At 37.7% G+C, this 9,208-nt stretch overlaps 1 long non-coding RNA gene across 1 annotated transcript; it reads left to right on the plus strand.

Annotated features, from left to right (window-relative positions):
* Positions 1-52: 52 nt before the first annotated feature.
* On the plus strand, positions 53-4,771 carry LOC124277076. The gene is made up of 3 exons (XR_006898739.1): positions 53-160; positions 1,928-2,010; positions 4,448-4,771. It is a non-coding gene; the product is annotated as an uncharacterized LOC124277076 (long non-coding RNA).
* The last annotated feature ends 4,437 nt before the right edge of the window (positions 4,772-9,208 follow it).

Here is a 9,208-nt window from a genome sequence, read left to right on the forward strand (position 1 = left end):
ATCACATATATCACATATGGTATTGAGTGTTTGCTTCTGCAGTAACGGTTTATTTTCCTCCAAAACCGGATGCCACTTCGCGGATGTTGTGAGGCTAAACCATGTGCTTCACATATCAACAAACCACAACCGGCGATGTCAGGATGTCTTTCCCTCAAACGTCTGCATTGCATTTGTTATCACTAATGCATGTTATAACCCATCTAAGTGCCACCCTCTCATAACCCACACAGTTATATCATACAAATCTATATAGATATGTTAGCTTCAGTAAGGAAAATCCGTCAGTAGCGTTACCAGCCTAGTCAATATGGTACTGCCTAGTCAGTAAGGATACTGCCTGAAATTTATAGTAGGCAGTAGCGTTACTCCCTAATACATTTAAAACAACAAAGAATACACATTAAGAAGTTGAAATTTATTGCCTCCTCTCACATACACAGAAGAGTAAATTGATTGATTACATATTCATATTACATGAAAACTTCAAGACATGATTCACTAAGAAGCGGTTGTTTGGCAATACCAAACTGATTTCTCTGGTATCGTCCTTCAAACTGACCATGTCTAGTCGCGATACTACATGAATCATCATCGTTCACGTCTAGAATGTACCCAATCAAGTTTCTCATCCCTTACCTCGATTGAACTCTGGAATTTTAATGTACACTGCATCTCCAGCTTGTGGTAACCCTAAAAATACCTTTCTATGCTTTGCCATTTGTGTACTTCTTGTTACAACCTGCCTCTTGGCTAAAAAAATACTGTAAATTTCCAGTAAATTCTTTGCGACTTTTGCACCACATTGGGATTCAAGGGGCCATAACTGACAATCACCAGCTGACTCATCATGAGTAAATAGTGATTCAGCTATCAATTAACAACCTATGTGCTGTGCATTGTGACATTGAATGTTGGTACTAACTTTTTACAATGCTTTTGTTCACTGTATTTCACTCTTATACCATCAATGGAGAAATAAAGAGATAGGCAATAAGCGGAAAAATTAAAAATATAATTCAGTCAGAAAACTTACTGTCTAGTCGTTTTAGTCAGTAGCGCTACTGACTAGGCAGTACCTTATTGGCTAGGCAGTAACACTACTGACAGTTTCCTTATTGATGCTAACATATATACACATTGCAATCTATCATCATGATTTCATGCTGTGTTCATTGTCTGCAGTTGAATATCAACTCACTAACATCTTAAATCTTAAATACCCTGATTTTTTCAGCTTCACCTGAACTTCCCCTCTCTATTTTTACTATAATAATTTTTGCCACTTCCACCACCAAATACAACTGTCAAGCATCTGACTTCCTTTTACACCTGTCAGATGCTACCTGTATTCTGATTGGCCTTTTGGTCCTCTTCTCTAAACTTCCTTTCTCACCAGCCCTCCTCGTGCATTCTGCATGAACTCTTATATGAGGGAGGTTCTCTTTTCCAGCCTTCCTCCAAACTATGACACCACAATAAAATTCAGCCTTCATCAAAGAACATCCTATGTTATGACCAGCGGTAAAGTGGCTTGACACTTACCTACCACGCCCATCTACACATACATAATTGTACTTTTCTTGACTTATGAAAACGCAACAGTGAAGTGGTGCTTTCATTACAATTTAACCATAAGAAGAATCTCTTGAATATGAAACAGAAACCAAATGACAATATTATAATATCATCTCTGATATGAATTATGATAGAAAACTTAGACCATACCAAAAGTATAAACTCAGAACTGTGTTTATTTGGAGTGTGTAAATTTGCTCTGCTGTAATTAATACTATTTACATGTCCATCTATTTAGCCTACATTTCTTTACTACCAATTGTTATACATATTACAATAGAATATTGCTCTCTCTGAATGCAAAGGATGGCCTTTTTCATATTCATTATATGGCCTTCATGTTGTTTAGATTGCTTCTTTGAGAGACAACGATACTCTGTTCATCACTTGGTTAACAACAGTGTTGAAACCTACACTGAAGGAAGTTATAGGGTAGGCCACGTGATCAAACATTTCCTATTGCAATAAAGAAGTTGTTCATCTAGCTTTTATCTTATTCTTATTTTTGTATCATTTCTGAGGTATGGAGACCCGTGAAGATCCGGGTAGAATAGGTCTTCAGCAACCCATTCTTGTCATAAAAGGCGACTATGCTTGTCGTAAAAGGCGACTAACGGGATCGGGTGGTCAGGCTCGCTGACTTGGTTGACACATGTCATCGGTTCCCAATTGCGCAGATCGATGCTCATGCTGTTGATCACTGGATTGTCTGGTCCAGACTCAATATTTACAGACCGCCGCCATACAGCTGGAATATTGCTGAGTGCGGCATAAAACTAAACTAACTCACTCACTCTTAGGGAAGGCGGAGAGTGAGATCATCACACCCTGTACAAAGGTACAAACTTGAAATTGCTGGAGTATATTTTCTGTGATCTTTTCACACATTTGAAGGAGAATTAAAGAAATTTCCAGTCTGTACTGGCTCTTTACTAATATTTTACTTTTCTTGACATTGTGTTTATATACTACCCATCAAAAGTTTAGACTCACTAGTGTAAATGTAGCCACTTACTTGTCCACTGTTCTAAACTAGCTTTTTGCAAAATATTCCATACTGTTTAAAGGTACTGTTTAGTTATGAACTGGTGTATTGTAAAACATATTCGTAACATTGAAAAGATTATTGTCATGAGTTCAGTAAATGATTAAAATCTGTGAAAATTGGCGAATTCTTAACAAAACTTTACACCAAAACGAATCTGTTCACATGCACGACATTTGCTCATGCCTTTCGCAATTTGAAGCATCATCCTTGTGCAATTCATCTGCATAAGGTTTTCAGTTGGTTCCCCCAAGTTGGTGGAGAAATTCATCTTCGATGTAACCACATACATATACATAACATATAGTGAGTGCTTTAAGTGAGTCTAAACTTTTGATGGGTAGTATATAACACATGTTCATGCATTAACTGAACTGCAAAGCAAACTGTTCTTGCTTGTTGTTTAACATTGCCCTCAGCAATATGCCATGGGTCATTGTGTGAAGCCTATTTCTGGTGTTCCCCATTGTGACATTGCCCTCAGCAATATGCCATGGGTACATTGTGTGAAGCCTATTTCTGGTGTTACCCATTGTGACATCGCCCTCAGCAGTATGCCATGGGTACATTGTGAGAAGCCTATTTCTGGTGTTACCCATTGTGACATCGCCCTCAGCAATATGCCATGGGTACATTGTGTGAAGCCTATATCTGGTGTTCCCCATTGTGTACATTGGCCCTCAGCAATATGCCATGGGTACACTGTGTGAAGCCTATTTCTGGTGTTCCCCATTGTGACATCGCCCTCAGCAATATGCCATGGGTACATTGTGTGAAGCCTATTTCTGGTGTTACCCATTGTGACATCGCCCTCAGCAATATGCCATGGGTACATTGTGTGAAGCCTATTTCTGGTGTTCCCCATTGTGACATCGCCCTCAGCAATATGCCATGGGTACATTGTGTGAAGCCTATTTCTGGTGTTACCCATTGTGACATCGCCCTCAGCAATATGCCATGGGTACATTGTGTGAAGCCTATTTCTGGTGTTCCCCATTGTGACATCGCCCTCAGCAATATACCATGGGTACATTGTGTGAAGCCTATTTCTGGTGTTACCCATTGTGACATCGCCCTCAGCAATATGCCATGGGTACATTGTGTGGAGCCTTTTTCTGGTGTTACCCATTGTGACATCGCCCTCAGCAATATGCCATGGGTACATTGTGTGAAGCCTATTTCTGGTGTTACCCATTGTGACATCGCCCTCAGCAATATGCCATGGGTACATTGTGTGAAGCCTATTTCTGGTGTTCCCCACTGTGAAAATTTAAAGCCGTTTTCAAGACACCATTTATTTATCTTGTTTAAACACAACTGTAGTTACCGTTCAATAGTATGCATATTTTTACCACGACAAGAAATATTAAAATCATCCACAAGAAGTGATCCATCAATTGAATCGTTTAAAACCTTGGATAAACTGTTGATCTTGATACTAAATAAAGTGACAGACAAAATACTGCCTTGCGGGACACCCTGATCCTGATTATAATGATCAGACAGGGTAGAACCCACTCGGACTTGAAATTCCCATTCTTGTGTACATCAAACAGAACGAAACCCATGCTAATCTTGTCTTCTCAATAATACCTGTTCAACTATCAGTCAATCTGTACCATAATTGGGTTAATTAATCAGGCAATGTACACAATGCCTGGACAGTTTAGACATTGACTGTAACATGTATAAGATTCATTCTTAACGGTTCCGTTTCCTTACAAGGATCTACTCAAACATGAAAAATGTATCTATCAGTTAATATGTTAAAAAATATACAAATAATTACCACTCTTCCATGTTGTTTTGTGTGTCGTGTTTCAGAGGGTCCGGCAGGAGCTGTTCTTCCCGATTCAAATGTACTTGGCAGGAAAAGAAGAGAAATTAGGTACAGCCTAAAGAGACCACCTGCAAACTGAGACACGTTGTCATGTGAAAAGCACTTGGCAAAGACAAGATGATCCGTCAATAGCCTGTTATGCTTTGATAAGCTCCATCTAATCAAATTCACAAAAATATATTGTAGTTGATGGCAATTTATAACATTTATGTTACACAACATTTGATGATGATGCTATAGACGCTCTGAGTGTACATTTCATCAATTTTGTTATTGGCAACAAAATGAAATAAATGTTTACAGAATTTTGAATGTGTTAAATCCTTTTTGCATGTGGCTGATCACAACCGCCATGCAAACACTGTACCAGAATATGCAATGCTTGACTTAATTTCAAACGGTAGCATTGTGGACGATGCCAACAGTGATTACACTGGTGTCTGCAAGTGTTTTCTTTCCAATGAGTATTGGTAACTTGTGCGCCAAAATACTTAAGTTTCCAGTGGTAATTCTGTGTTATTTTCTCGTGTACGTGTACGTAATGTAGCCAAGATACAATGTAATTTAAACGAAATGTTTGGTACCTTTGATACTTTCGTTGGCGTTTTTATTCCAGTCGTGGGAGATATTTTGGAGGACTAGCAGTTTGTATACGGAATTCATTGGCGCATTTTTTCCAATGAGTCTTCTACCAACATATGTTTCACTCTAAAGGATAAGTTGTCTCCTTTTACCATCTCGCTGGTGTTTCTTTTACATATACAGTTCTTCGTGAAGAAAATGGTGTTGAGTATTTAGAACAACTGCTGATGCACCTCATTCATGACTACGGGGAAACACGTAAATCTATCATATGTGGTGACTTTAATGGTAGAACTGGGTGTAAACAGGACTGTATTTTAAATGATGGTGTTGGTTATTTACAAACGGGTGATTTTAGTTTAGTTTTAACTTTAGTTGAAGTGAGTGAGTGAAATTTTAAGTCACATCGGCAATATTTCAGCCATATCGTGACTAAAAACAAGTTATAATTTCATAATAAAAACAGGTAAATTATAAAACCCTGTCAACCAAGGACAGTAAAATAACTAGTTTATCACTGATTTCAAATTAAAACTAGTAATGAACTATAAAACATTTTAACTAAATGTATATATGAAGTTTTTGAAATGTTTTTAGAAGTTTGACGAACATGAATACATGACACTTTTATGGATCAGGTGAAGGAGCAAGAATTAGATCTGGAACGTCGTGTAAAGAATAAAAAAAGAAGTTGTTATCCATAAAAGTGTCATGTATTCACTGTATATATGACAACACAATATAAAAACAGGTAATAGATTGCCAACTGCTGAAGGTAGATCACCATACTAGGGACCATGGGACTTTAGTTGAACTTTAGTTTGGACATCTGTGATCTATATGGGATATTTATTCTCAGTGGGAGCTCCAAGATGAATAATTATGGTGATTTTACCTTTATCTCCAGCACCGGATGCAGTAGTGTTGATTATTGCATTGTGCCTACCGAGTTGTTTCCAACTATTTTAGATATGTGAGTTACACAGTACACAGAGTCGGATCATTTACCGATAGTGTGTGCAAAAAGTATTCGGACACTTGACGTAATTTCCATAGACTTAAATGTTAATTTGGTATAGCATAAATAATTTTCATGAATTTAATTTTTGTAAGATCCAAGTCAAATTTTGCGCACTTGTGAGGAACCATCTTACCTACAATCACATAATTTCTGTTTAATTTTCCGTTGCTTATTTATCGAATGGCGCCAATTTAATCAACAGTGTACAGTGCCGTGAACTCCTTTAATGAGGCGGCCTATGAGTTTGTGCATTGTGGAACCATACATAAGTTGATAAATGTGATGTGATTAGTGAAATAGTGGACGGAAAATTGAACCGAAATTATGTGCGCAGAGCAGAGATGATTTCAAATTTTCCTGTCAAATTTTACAAAGATCCATCCCAAACTCACATCATGAAAATTATTTATGCTACACTGAAATAGCATGTAAGAATATGGAAATCACGTCAAGTGTCCGAATACGTTTTGCAGGGGTCTGGGGTCCAACACTAAATTCCCTTTCACTGACCTTAAACCTGCTATTCGACAATATGTAACAGATCACTGGCAGCAGGGTTTGGATTGATAAGCTTCGAATAAGCTTCATTCCATTAATCCAAATATTGGACGGAATCCATTTCTCGGACTAAATCGTCAAGATGAGGTTGTGATTGTGATACAATGTGTTTAATTCGCAATGGGGCCACATGCCCATGATACAGATATTGCATTACAGGTATGTGTGACATACAAAGAGTTTGAAATAATGGCTAACAATTATAATAATGTACGCATACAAGAATAACAACGTTTCCAAAATACATGTATTAGAAATCTTATCTAAGAGGGACATCTTTAGAGAACATTTGTCTTTTCTAGGCTGCTAAAAAAGGAATTTACTGACATTTCTTAAGAATACACCTTTTGAGAAAAATCATGCTCGCATCTTGTCCGAAGTTGGATATTCCAAGTAATATTTTTGAAGAAGTATATCTTAAATTATGATAAAATGGGCCCTTTAAACAAAAATGGTACTCGGATTCAATGTTTGGGACAATACAGAATTGACACAATCCTTCTGATCTAGGAATATTCTATTAATAGCTCATGACTGACTGACTGACTGAGTTTAGTTTTACGCCGCTTTTAGCAATATTCCAGCAATATCACGGCGGGGGACACATTGTGCCCATGTGGGGAATCGAACCCGAGTCTTCGGCGTGACGAGCCAACGCTTTAACCACTAGGCTACCCAACCACCCCAATAGCTCATGATGTGAACAACAAAATCGGATGAAATTAGTAATAAAAACTGTTCCTGTTACAGTTTCAAGTATATTTGAGTAACTAAACTGATTATTAAGAGTTCTATAGAAATCCAACTTCGCTAAAGGCTCTTCATCTGCACTCCAGCATTGCTGCTAAATATCGATACATCTTTCCTTAAACTGAGAAATAAATAGAACACTATTTCCTATACCTTGTTGTAGCCATACTTCACCCAAACCATAACGGAATTATAATGACTGAACGTTTAAAGAGAGCCACTCAACCAAACCCTTTCACATGAGCGTAATTTATCGCCGTTGCGAAAGACCACAACTTTACTCGAGCAATATTGATTGAGAGATCCATTTATGACAAATTTCTGATTGTAAATTTAATCTTTTTTGCAAACCAACGGTACTTATATCCGTAACTGCAATGTCGCTGGGAATGAGGTTGTGATTACACGATTTCGTATACACATTCCTCTTTACTGATATTCTAGTTCTTTGTAATATGCTTTGTTGACAGGGTTTTATAATTTAACTCTATGTATTATGAATCTATAACTTGTTATAGTCACGATATGGCTGAATCTCACTCACTCACTGACACTCGCTCACGAATCTGGCACCAATCGCTAGCGCAAACTGTCAGCCGTCTAACCAACTCAGCCAACGCGGATTCCGCAAGATGGAATTCGGTCAAATGGTAGTTTAGACTACGGACTTTGTGCACCCTTCTGATAAGAATAAATTGGCATGGCTCTCAATTACGGCTCCCTACTGAGAAAGTGTAATCCCAAATATAACATGTGTGATTTTTGACCACTGAAAGGCATTGTGTAGTCATAGCTTTTGGTCGTGCCGTGCCAATTTACACTTGGTCCAGACTACCAGTTGTCCGACTTCCATTTTTATAGAAGCAGAGGAGGCTGAGAGGGTTAGATGGGTGACTAATTAGTCTTGATTAACTGCTGAAACAGTAGTGACAATATTATGAAAGGATCGGAGACAATCAGTGAGTGCAGAATGTGTTCACGAAAAGAGAAGCATAAATGCACAACAAATATCTTTATCACTTCTTTAACACAAAGGCATGTTTTATATATACTGAACATCATTGAAAACGCACCAGTCTAAAATTGTCCATATTTTCATCAAGATGGATTTCAGCATGACAATAATCAATGAATATAACTAACATGAAGTCGAAGTGCATGTCCAGTTGAAAAAAGTGCTTTAGAAACAAATTCCTGTCCACAGTATGACTCTTAATTCCAAAATGCATCAACATACAGCCACGCCATGAAAAAAGCGCGTTTTGTACTCTTGAATGTGATACTTAACTGATATATTAGTGATTTTCAACATCATTTCTTTCAGTGTATTGTAAAACAAAAGACATTTCCCGTACGTAGTACTGTACGTCCTATGGTCCTTAGTATGGTCCCTCTATTTTAACTTGTTGCAATGTCTAGACTGTTATTATATTGACTTCGATTGTTAAAATGTTTTAGATGTTTATACAAGTTTTAAATTTGTATTAGTGATATTCTAGTTCTTTGAACTGTGCTTTGATGGCAGGGTTATATATTTCAACTTTATGTATTATGAATATATCACTTGTTTTAGTATTGATATGGCTGAATCTTACTCACTCACTGACACTCGCTCACGAGCAAGCACAAAATCTCAGCCGTCAAACCCACTCAGCCATCGCATTTTCCGAAAGATGGAAGTGGGTCGAATGGTGGTTTAGACCACAGACTGTGTGCACCCTTCTGATAAGTGTAAATTGGCAGTGCTCCCAATTACGGCTCCCATACTGGAAAAGTGTAACCCCAAATATAACGTGTGACTTTTGGCCACTTTCTGAATGGCATTGTGCATTCA

Source organism: Haliotis rubra, unplaced genomic scaffold, assembly GCF_003918875.1.
Source record: "Haliotis rubra isolate DU_JTF1 unplaced genomic scaffold, ASM391887v1 Scf218, whole genome shotgun sequence".
Lineage (NCBI taxonomy): Eukaryota > Metazoa > Mollusca > Gastropoda > Lepetellida > Haliotidae > Haliotis > Haliotis rubra.